General features: G+C 48.6%; 1 long non-coding RNA gene across 2 annotated transcripts; it reads left to right on the top strand.

The window, feature by feature from the left end:
* Positions 1-845: 845 nt before the first annotated feature.
* On the top strand, positions 846-6,718 carry LOC132656445 (uncharacterized). 2 transcript variants are annotated; one of them, XR_009594207.1, is made up of 3 exons: positions 846-971; positions 2,216-2,390; positions 3,549-6,718. It is a non-coding gene; the product is annotated as an uncharacterized LOC132656445 (long non-coding RNA). The 2 variants fall into 2 exon arrangements; XR_009594208.1 differs by lacking the exon at positions 846-971 and adding an exon at positions 2,018-2,060.
* Positions 6,719-11,908: the final 5,190 nt, after the last annotated feature.

Raw genomic sequence — 11,908 nt, 5'->3', positions numbered from 1 at the left:
TTATTATTATTATTTATATTATATAATCTATAACAATACAGATTATTCTTATGCAAGTCTACAAAGAAAAAGCACAAGCAGGGTAAAAAGAAATACGAAATGTACAGTTTGGAGTGAAAAAGAGCACTAGGAAATTTAGTGCTGGAGCCAAGGCTTATTGCTGAGACAGATAAGGAGAGTCCTGATGTGAAATGGAATAAATGGAGGGTTCCCTCAGTCAAGACCCCACGCAGATAAGCTTCCAACCCGTAAAAAGGAAAGGCCTGAGGGATTTTCTGCCTAAAAAGCAATTAAGAAAGGCTTTTGCAAACGTGATTTAAGGAGTGGGCCAGGCTCTATCCCAAGTGGGCTAAACTGGGCAGTGTTGGTCATGGGGTTCTGGCTTACAGCCCGAACTTGCTGAGGCATTTCCTCAACTGAGGTTCCCTCCTCTCTGATGACTCTAGCTTATGTCAAATTGACATACAACTAGCCAGCACAGAATGGCAATGTATGTTTTGTGCTATATTATGTTGCAAGTATGTAATTTACTTTTTGGTTTTGATCATACAGGGGGTTACAATGAAGGCATTGCCTTGAGTCTCAGAAGAGACTTTCTACTAATTGTATTGAGACCATGAAAGACTATGAGGTCTTTTGAAGTTGGACTAGATACATTTTGCATTATGATATGGCCACAAGCCTGTGGGAGCCAGGGAATAGAATGTGGTGGTTTGAAGAGAATGGCCCCCTTAGGCATGTATATTTGAATGTTTGATCCTCAGTTGGCTTGGGAAGGATTAGGACGTGTGGACTCGTTGGAGGAGGTGTGGGCTTTGAGATTTTAAAAGCTCACCCCATTCCCAGCTAGCTCGCGCTGCCTGAACATGGTTGTTGTCTCAACATGGAGGGTCTCAGTTACTGCTTCAGAGCCGTTCCTGCCTGCCTGCTGACATGCTTCACTCTGTGATGGTTGTGGACTCTCTGGAACGGTATGTCCCACACAAACTCTTTCTTCTGTAAGTTGCTTTGGTCATGGTGCCTTAGAAAAGTAAGACAGCATTCATATGTACCCTGAGCAACAGACTCACACTCACATTCCAGAGAGAGAGAGAGAGAGAGAACAAGACACACACACAGAGACAGAGACAGAGAGAGAGGGAGGGGGAGGGGTGGAGGGAGGAAGAGAGGAACATTTTAGATCTAGATCTGAAACTTAGGATGCTTTCTCAGGAGCCATTTTCAGCATGACTTCCAGTACCACTCAATCTGGGTCCCACCTACGTGGTGGGGTGGATAGGGCTGTAGCATTAGAACCTTATAGTTCAGTAGAGCGGTTTCCCCAGGGCTGTGAACCAGGGAGCAGTAGCCGCCACCCACTGAGTCTTTATTTAGGGCTAAGAACTGCTTACAAATTCTCTCCTTTAAAGTTCACAGCTACTCTGTGAGGCAGGTCTAAGCTCTGCTAATCTTGGAGGAGGGCCCTAGACTCCAGGAGGAATTCACGATTCTGCTGAGTGCCTTTCTTGGGGTGTGTACAGAGTAATCCAGAAGTGCAGGGTCAATGCAGCAGGGACGGGAGATGGTGGGCACTGGCTTCAGTCCCGTGATGGAGGCAGAGTCTGGAAAACATTCTGTGTATCTCAGGGGGAATTGTGGAGTTGATACCTGCCGCCCATAGAGGCAATCCCCTCACGGTAGCCTCCTGTCAGCTCCTCTCAACGACAGGCCCTGCTCCTTCACACCTGTCCCTCAAGGTCACAAGAGACTGACCTGTTTGTTTGTTTTAATATGTTATCTTTTGTGTGTGTGTGGTCAGAGGTCAAAAATAGGTGTTTTTTTTCAATCGCTTTTTTTTAGTTTTTTTAAATTTAATTTAATTTTATTAATTACACTTTATTCACTTTGTATCCCCCCATAAGCCCCTCCCTCCTCCCCTCCTGGCCCCACCCTCCCCTTCCCCTTCTTCACGAATGCCCCTCCCCAAGTCCAGCGATAACAGAGGTCCTCCTCTCTTTCCTTCTGCTCTTAGTCTATCAGATCACATCAGGAGTGGCTGCATTGTCCTCTTCTGTGGCCTGGTAAGGCTGCCCCCCCCCTGTTTTTTAGACAAGGTCTCTCACTGACTCTAGAGCTTGCTGATTGGGCTATATTGATGGCTGACAAGCCCTGGGGTCCTTCTGTTCCTGCCTCCTTGGATTACTGACATAAGCTACCATGCTCTGCTTTTACATAGGTTCTAGGGATCAAAGTTGGATCCTCAATTGAGCCTTCTCCCCAGCCCCAGGGAGAGAGAGAGAGAGAGAGAGAGAGACAGAGACACAGAGAGACAGAGACACATACACAGAGAGACAGAGACAGAGAGACCAAGAAGAGACCAAGAAGAGATGTGGATCAGTCATCCTTCCCAGGTAAAAAGGGTGTGGAAGGGAAAAGGGGTGTGTGACGGAAACAGTGTCCTAGGCCTACTGGATAAAGGAGGTCTCCACTGTTTAAGGTTTCCGAGGAAGGAGGTGTAGTTCCCAGAGAGCAGGCTTCCTTTGTAAGCTACAGGGCATTCTGACTTAGACCACGTGATTAGAGTCACAGCTACAAGGTGGGGCAGGGGAAGGCAGCTGGTTAGTGTGCAGGGACAGGGCTTCAGATTCTGGGTGACACGGGGCTGGGTTTGTATGCCCACCCTGCTTCATCACCAAGTGGCAGGGCTTCTGCTCTCAGGGTTCCCTGCTTAGGGCCAGGAAGGTCTGAGTGCTCTCACAGTGCCAACACCATCAGCTTTAGCACATTAGAATTTTATGGGAAATCATCTTGTTAGTCTTTAAAAATAGGAGCTGAAACAAAAACAAACTCCCTTTAGGTTCCAAAGGCGTCAGAAGCAACAGGAAACGCTTTGGAGAACGGCCCTGTGTTGCCCTTGTAACACTTTTTCTAAGAGTAAGATCCAAACTGTTGCTGCAGTACTGATCTTTGCACTGCCACGGAGTCCAATTTAACCTCTGCTTGCCTTGCAGGAGAACAGCAGCTGCTCCGTTATTAGTCACGTTCAAGTAGGGATGGGCTTCTGATCCTTTTTTAAAAGCAAGGGTAATAGGGAGAGATTAGAGGTGCTTGGAGGAGGCTGCCTGCCTGAGAGGCAATCACTCTGAAACCCAGCTCCACCTGGCTGTGCAAACAGCTGTTAAAAAAAGATGAGGAGGCTCCGGGGAGCCTGAACTATGCCGAAGCCCAGGTTCCTGGTTTGAAAAACCAAAGAGAAAGACCTGTAGGTGAGAAAGAAAGCTGTCTTCTTTTGAAGGAGAACTCCTGGACGTTTGTCTTATTATTTAAAGTCTTATGGTGGGGGAGGAAGGACATTATTTTCAGCTCTTTGAGCTCGTGCCTTACCAGGGAAGAGTGGTCCCAGGGGCAGGTCAGGGTCGGGGAGAGAGGCTAAGCTCTGTGCAGACTTGGGGAGGTAGGGGACACAGAAGGAGGGGCGTGTGCAGAGAGGACTTCTGTGGACCTCCAGAAGGACAGGTGACCTCTGTCTCAACTTTGCTTTCCTGACTTGCAATTTTCATTTGGTACAGGCAGAAATTTGAAGTGACATCCTCTGTGGCTGCCGGAAAGAGAGCACTTCCGGTTGGGAAGGGGTCTTCCTGGACAGAGAGCAGAAGAGCGGCTTCTGTTCCCAGCGGGAGACTCTCTGCCGGCCTGCCTCCCCTCATCCCCACCCTCTCCCTGCAGAGGAGGCTCATTTCCCAGGAGTGTTCCCATGAGTTCATTTCCAAGGCCAAACGCCTTTTCTGCACAGATCCTTTTTATTGCCATGGAGACAATCTGCAGCTCCGACCAATCACAAGTTTGAGCAGCGGGCACCATGACAACCTGTGGGGGCTGGAAAGAGCTCCAGAGCACCTCAAAGACCAAAGCCAAGACAGCAATGCAATCTGGAGAGGCAGCGATTCTCACAAGGGCGGGGCGGGGCGGGGAAGGGCATTCGCCTTCCTCCGAGAGCGAGCTGGTGCTCTGCGGGTCACAGCCGGCCTGGTGGGCCGAGGTCTTGGACTGCCAAGGCCAGTCAGCTTCATTTAGTCTGATTTCATGTCGTCCTTTTCTCTGGCTAGGTCAGCTAATAGAAACCCGGAGATACGGCAGAGAAAGGTCAGATGACTCTGGGGTGGGCCAGAAGCAGTGTTCCCCTAGGAGATCACCCACAACTACTTGTTGCCAGCTTGAAGCTGGAATATCTGCCCTAGCTCATCAGCAGCACTTATTTGTAGTAGGGGGTCAGAAGCCTGTCACATCCTCCCTCGCAGAGCTCATCACTGCCTCCCGCCTGCTGGAGTCTGCCCAACAAGGGTGGACCTGGTGACTTCTGTGTTACTCCGCAGCTGCTTCTGGCTCAGAGCTGGCTAGGAGCCTTGCCTACCCGTTCCTCCTCGGCTTTCCTGCTATTCCTCCATCCTTCGACCCTGGGCTTTCTGACATGGTCTCTTACATTACTCTGTGGTCTATATCCTCTACCCAGAAGGGTCAAAGGGCAACAAAGTGGTACCGAGATCTGCTTGTTTATGAGTGGCTTAGGAGAGGCACAGACATGACCAAAGGCCTTTGTCCTGCTGGGGCCGTTCTCATGAAGACCGCCTCTCAGAAGCAGCAAGTGACCTACATGTGTGTCCCTCACAGTGAACCTAATGGCTGAATTTTGACAACAGACAAAAGTCACATCTCGCTTGTCTGGAGGGCCGTTCCACTTTGCTTTTTCTGTTGCTACGATAATCACTATGATCAAAAGCGACTAGGGGAGAAAAGCCCTGCCCTACACAGGTCGCAAGCCACCACTGAGGGAAGTTAGGGAAGAAACTCAGGGCTGGAACTAGGAGGCAGGAACCAGGGAGGAAGTCTGTTTGCTGGGTGTCTTAGTTCGGTTTTTATTGCTGTGAAGGGTCATCATGACCATGACAACTCTTATAAAAGAAAACATGTAACTGGGGATGGCCTACAGTCTCAGAGCTTTAGTCCCTATCGTCATGGCAGGAAGCATGGCTGTATCCAGTTAGCCATGATGCTGGAGGCACAGCCACAAGCAGCAGGAGGTGACTGTGTGCCACACTGGGCGTGGCTTGAGCATAGGAAATCTCAGAGCCGGCCCTCACAGAGACACACTTCCTCCAGCAAGGCCACATCTCCCAGTGGGCCAAGCACAGGAGTCTATGGGGGCCATTCCTATTCAAACACCCACCACACTGGGCTCACTCTCTCATCTCATGCTCAGTCGGCTCTCTTATACAGCTCGGCCAGCCAGCATCAATCATCCATCAGGATAGTCTCTCACAGATCTGAATGCAGGCCAATCAGATCTAAGCAAGTCCTTCTTCCCAGGTGACCCCAACAAGAAAAGCTAACAAGTATATATATGGCTCAGCCTACAACTCGGCTTTCTTTTTTAAAAAAATTAAAAAAAATATGTGTATGAGTGTTTTGCTTGAATGTACGTCTGTGTATCGCATGTATGCCTGGCTCACAGAGGCCAAAATGTGTGTGTCTGGTCCCCTGAAAATGGAGATACAGACAAGGAATCAAACTCAGGTTCTCTGGAATTGCAGCCAGGGCTCTTAACCACTGAGGCATTTCTCCAGCCCCAGCTCAGTTTTCTTACGTGTAAAATGGGAAGAAACTCTTAAGGCTGTTAAGGGCATGAAGTGAGTGGGTGCATGGGCCTGAGTTAGGGTCTATCTTGGTTGCTATGACGAGTTCTCCTACACAGCACGAAGCCACACCCCACCATTCGTTCATTCTCTGTAAGCAACCCACTCCCAGGGCCTTTGCTGATCCTTCAACCTCGGGGCTGAGGAGCAGCCTCTGCCTGCCCTTGTCTGTGTGCGTGGACTATTGCGTGTTCGGGTATCATCATCCTGTCCTACCCCAGCATGATGCACCTCTTGCTGCTTCCCAGCTGGTGGGCTCTCACCTCACCCACCTGGATGGACAGCATCTCCCAGGCCTTCTTTATAGTGGGGGTTTGCTCCTCTGCTCTGATTTCGGTCTCACTGGCTCCTCCATGTTCTGTCTCCCATCACAGAACACAAACCCCTGGCTCCTAGCCGCTGACCCTGTAGGTTGCATATAGCCGAGACATCAGTTGTTTGTACAGAGCTCTGTCTGCTGGTCTTGCCTTCTTGTCTGCCACTTCTAACAATTCCTCCTAGTACAGCGTCCTCTGTAGGATGTTATAAGAGCACCTACCTATGGGATGTGGTGAGCGTTAAGATGCTGCCTTTGAGGCTCTCCATATAGAGCCTGGAATAAGGCAACCCATCCATTGTGCTCATTTTCATTTTATGTATTTATTTGGTGGCGGTGGTGGGAATCAGGGTCTTACTGAGTAGCTTTGGCTGCCCTGGAACCCATCAGGTATCTGGCTGTGCCGGAACTTGTAGAGATCCATCCCTGTTTCCTAACTGCTGAGATTAAAGGTGCATGCCACCACGCCTGGCCTTGGTAGGTGTCATGTCCCTCACGGATTTTTATGTTGGAACTCCGTTTCTCGATGCAGTGAACTGTGGAAGTGAGGTAGTCCTTGGGCTGTCTTTGGGTAGAGGAAGTCTTGATGGCTAATTCCCTGTGGGATGAAAGTACTAGCGTCATCCCTCCTCTGTGAGGATATAGCAAGCTGTCTGTGTGGCAGTAAGAGGACTCTTCACCAAGAATCCAGCCATGCCTGTACCCTGATCTCACTTCTGGCTTCCAGAATTACCAGGCATAAACATTTGTTGTTTAAACCCAAAGTGACTAAGACAATGCTTTACATAATCATCTCTAATTAAACTCTGGATTCAGGATTTTTTTTTCCTACAATGTTCTGCGCACCAGGGACCCAGAAAAGTCTGATTATACAAAAGCCTGGGTGAGTCAGACAGTGTATGTCGACAACAGCGATCCCAGGGATGATACCTACGTGAGCGCAGAGGAGGGCGCATAGTGCTTCGCCAGAGACGTGCATGATTGGGTGGGGTCCAGGAAGCGTTCACTGTAGTGGTAACACGGAGGACCAGCTCTACCGGGTGGGAAGGGGCATCTCTAGCAGAGAGGTGCTGTGAGAGTGAGGGGCTCTGGAGGTCCCTTCCCACCAGAAGGCAGAGGCCTGATGCTGTACTGCCAGAAGACGAATTAGCTGATCCAGAGAAGATAACTACCTCTCTCTCTGTTTCCTGGGTGACGGAGTCTCTAGATGACCCAGCAACAATACTGAGATGAAAGCGAAGAGCCCTGCAGTATAATAAACAGGACAGAAATAGAGATGACCTGTAATGACGGGTCAGTTGTGGCTAAAGAGCAGGAAAGGGAGCCACGCCCAGGAAGGGCAGACCCCTGTGGTGTCACTGGGACTCAGCCAGCTAGAGCTGGTTTGGAGTCCTGGTATGGTAAGACTGTAAGAGAGAGATTAGAAGGTAGGCCTACCTAAAAGCTTTGAGGGCGTGCCATCCTGTTGTCTGTGAACAGAGTCCACCAGGGAAGGGCCAAAGGTGTGCTAAGCACATATTACCAACCGTGGTTATGAAACCACTGTCTTAGAGAAATGTCTTGATTGCCAGTAGGTATCAGAAAGCTATCTGTAGGCACGGTGGCTCCCAGCTGGAATGCCAGAGCTTTAGGGGCAGAGAGGAGGATCTCCACGCACTCCATGAAACAAAATGAGATGAAACCAAAATCAGCCAGAAAGAGTGGAGAGAAAATGATCTACTACCGTCTGATCTAAGAGGTCCTCCAGAGGTTCATGTGTGAGGCTTGGCTGCCAGCTAGTGTGCTTTGGCCCAAGAGTTCTGAGCTTATCAATGAATTAATCCCTTGGTAAATTCATGGCATTACTGGGAAGTGATGGCAACCAGAAGGTTGGATCTGGTCGGCAGAAGTGGGTCGCTAAGGGTCTTCTCTGGCAAAGCGCATTGGTCCCCTGCCCCTTCCTTTGCTGTAGGCTGGCTGCCATGAAGGAAGCTGCAGCTCCTTCTGCTGCATCCCTGAAAGCATGGAGCCGGCTGGCCATGGATTGAAGCCTCTGAGACTGTGAGCCTAGACAAACCCTTCCTCTCCTAGGTTGATCACGTCAGCTATTTTGTCACAGTGACAGGAAAGCAAGAGACATGATCTAAGAGTTAATGTTACAAATTGTTTCTAGCACCAAACCTCCCGTCCATTAAACAGAGTGGAAGACACCTGTCTTTTCATTTTGTTCAGCTGGCAGGTTGGTGGATAGGCCAGGAAAAGCAGATGTTCCTGGGGAAGGAGGGACCTAGATGCCAGAGGGACGGCTGCCTGTGGAGCCTTCTGCTGCCAAGTCCCCCTAGAGCCTTTCTTTTAAATATTTTCTGAAATTTAAATGAAACAATCAGGTAAAGAACACATGCAAAAAGTATAGAATTCATGAGGAGTAAAAAGGATACAGTGAAAGTAAACACCCCTTCCTCCTGACCCCCATGCCAGCCACCCTGGCTTCTTTCCTAAGGACAACCACTTAGATTTGCTAAGTATGATTAAGTGCTCGTACACACACACACACACACACACACACACACACACACACTTTTAAAAACATAAATCCTATCATACTAATTGTGTCAGCAGTCCTGAAGAAATCAAGCAAATGGAGTTGAGTACCTGCACTGTTTCAAAGGTGTGGGCAAAGCACAGGGTTGGCACAGAAACTTGGACAGGCTTACTGAGAGGCAGGGCAAAAAGAAGCCTGGGTACAAATCCCCGCTCCGCCTGCCTTCCTTCCCCTGCCTCCTCTCTGCAGCAGCCACAGAGAGAACCACGCCTGTATCACAGGACAGGAGAGCCTGCTGTATGATTTCCGGATGTCTCTCTCAGGGCTGAGAGTGGGTGCAAAGGCTGGGAGGGAGGAAAAAGGCAGATGGTAGCCATGCTGCTTAGCATCTTGCGTTGTGCCTTTCTCTTTTCTGCTTTACACTCTCTCTGGATGCGCACCCCTTCCTTTTGGCTGGCTTAGAGTCTTCTACTGTATTTCCTATACCACTGCACTGTGGACCTAACCACGCCCCTTTCCTATGCTGAAGTCCTAATGGGCAATGCAACTATTTGGAGTAAATGATGTCATAAGGACAGAGCCAAGGTGTAGGCTTATAGCAGAAGATATCGTGTAAGAAAAAACATCAAAGATCTCTCTCTCTCATGTCAGGACACAGCTGGAGGGGACATCCAACAGGCTCTGAAAAAGCCCTTACCAGGAACCTGATCAACAGGCTTTCCAGTCTTCAGAGCTTTGAGAAATACAAGTCTTTTGTTTAAGCCACCCAGCCCTTGGCATTTTGTTTTGGCAGCCCAATTTGACTTAGAAACATGTAAGAAACGATATACTCCATATGTAACAATATATGCCACTGTACATCCAGCTACTCCTCATTAATAGAGGGTTAAGGCCATTCATTATTTGCAAACAATGCTGCCAGGCACAGCCTTTTACCAAGTCTTTTCACATGGTAAAAGTATGTTCAGGAGAAAGCCCCCGGGAAGGGGTTGCTGGATCAAAGCGTGCTTTTCAAATTTTGATGGGCGCAGCCAGAGCAGCTCACAGGGCTTTGCACCTGTTTTCATCAGCCGTGTGAGGTTCCCGTGCAGTTCTTAAACAGCTGGGTTAGAGGAACTTGGCGACTTATTGAGTTATCTGCCAGCAGTATCTGTCGCCTTCACATTGCATAAACCCTGTCTGAATTTATGAAAGTGTACATTTCAGCCTTGTTTTCTGACATCTCTTTCAGATTTATTCAGCAGGAATAAAATTCCTTTGCTGAATGGTATTCTCTTGGAAGCAGTCCTGCGTGCGTCACTTTAGCTCACAAATAACAGCGCCTCCCATGTGCTGAAAACCTTTCATAATAAAAATAACCTAGAGGAATGTCCAACCAAGATAGCAGTCAATATTTAATATTTGATTTGCAGATAGCTTTTCTCCCCTGATTCTCTTTTTTTCCCCAACCAGGCCCCAGGACAGGGGTCTGTGATTTATGAAGGAGATAATAGGGGCTTTTGCTCTCTCCCCACTCACTTCCTCTCTGATCAGGGTTGAGGAGCAGTAATCAGGACACAGTGCAGTTTACTTGGCTCTCTGAATCTGGCAGATGTCGACTTATGGTACTTTTTTTTGGGCCCTTCAAAATCCAACATGGTTAGTGACACTAGGACTTGTGGTCTGAGGGTAAAATGCCCCCCATTGGTCCATTTGTTTGAGAACTTGGTCCTCAGTCGGTGGTGGTTTGGAGGGCTGTGGAGCCTTTAAGAGGAAGAGTGAGTGGCTGGGGGCGGGACTTGAGATTTGACAGTTCAGCCCCACTTCCTGTCTGCTCTCTGCTTCCTGATTGTGTATTCAATGTGATCAGCTGCCTCAGGCTTTAGGACCATGCATTCTCCGCTGTGAAGGACAGAATTCCTTCATAAGCTGTAAGCCAAAACCAAACCAAACCAACCAACCAAACAAAAACAAAAACAACAAAACAAACCCCTCTTCTTTCTCCTCTTTCTCCTCCTTTCCCCCACCTTTCTCTGGGAGGAGGGGCCAGGGTTTCTCTGTGTAGTCCTGGCTGTCCTGGAACTCAGTCTGTAAAGAGATCTGCCTGCCTCTGCCTTCTGAGTGCTGGTGGGATTGAAATGCACCACCACCGCCAGGTGCTTTCAGTGAGAAGCACTTACTTTTTTTCTCTGTAGACACGGGAGTTGGTGTGTTTTGCAAACATTGCTCCCGGGCAACATTCCACGTGCAGTGCTTTCTGTCTTAATAGTGCAAACATTTCTCCTTCTCTGCTTGCTGACTGTGGGTCAGTGTGGCCAGCTGCCCCATGCTCCAGCTGCAATGTCTACCCTGCCAGGATGGACTTTTCTTTGAACTGTAAGTCAGAATAAACCCCCACACCCTTAGATTGCTTCTTATCAGGTATTTGGTTACAGCAATGAGAAAAGTAACTGACATACATACATTTAATGTTCTAGATACATTTACATAGTGGGCCTTACGACATTAAACTTCGTTTGTTTCTTATTGTACTATGAATTATCTTTTGCTACAATAGCCAAAATAGCAACTTTTACCTTCTCATACAATATCTGAGGGTCAGGAATCCATGGCTAGTTTAACGGACAACTCTGCTTCAGAGCCTCCTGAGGAGTTTGTAGTCAGGTACCAAATGGGCCTGTTGTCACCTGAGTGCTTGCCTAGAGAAAGATCCCTGGAAGTTCCCATGGCTGAGAAGTAGCTGATTCTTCACCACACAGGCTTCTATAGAGCTACTCAAGACAGGACAGTTAGCTCCAGGGTGAGAGTTCCACAGAGCAAGAAAAAAAGCCATACAGAATCTTTCTTGATGGTTTTAGAAGTGTTCTGCTATCACCCGTGACAAAACATAGAAGGGACGAGGGCCTGAACACCAAGAGAATCTCCTGAAACCTCCAAGAGCAGGCCACGGCATCTACTGATGTCACCCCTCAGATCCCCATAGTCACTGCAAACTGTCTCACAGGCTTTTGGTGAAAGAGTTACAGCTGTGGGAGAGAATCCCTCTGAGATTTTATGGCTGTCACTCAATCACTGGGTACAAATACAGAGTGAAGTGTGCTCCCATGTTTGCCAGAGGTTGTAGCCATGATAGCACTGTAACTTTCTTTGCTGTGAGTTTGCTCCAGATGACAACTTTTCTTTTTTCAGGGGAAAAGGTTGGGTTTCAAGACAGTGTTTCTCTGGCTGTCCTGGACCTTGATCTGTTGATCAGGCTGGCCTCACACTCTGAGATCTGCCTGCCTCTGTCTTCCTGAGATGAAAGGCATGCATCACCACTGCCCAGCCCCAGATGACAACTCTGATAGGTTGTTATCCATAGAGTTAAACTTCTCCCATAATTCCCAGTGCTCTTTGGTGCCCCTCCCACAGATTCCCTAAACA

Source organism: Meriones unguiculatus, chromosome 9 (genome assembly GCF_030254825.1).
Source record: "Meriones unguiculatus strain TT.TT164.6M chromosome 9, Bangor_MerUng_6.1, whole genome shotgun sequence".
Classification (NCBI taxonomy): domain Eukaryota; kingdom Metazoa; phylum Chordata; class Mammalia; order Rodentia; family Muridae; genus Meriones; species Meriones unguiculatus.
Note: the sequence above shows the minus strand (reverse complement) of the source record. Positions and strands in the feature narration are given on the sequence as shown.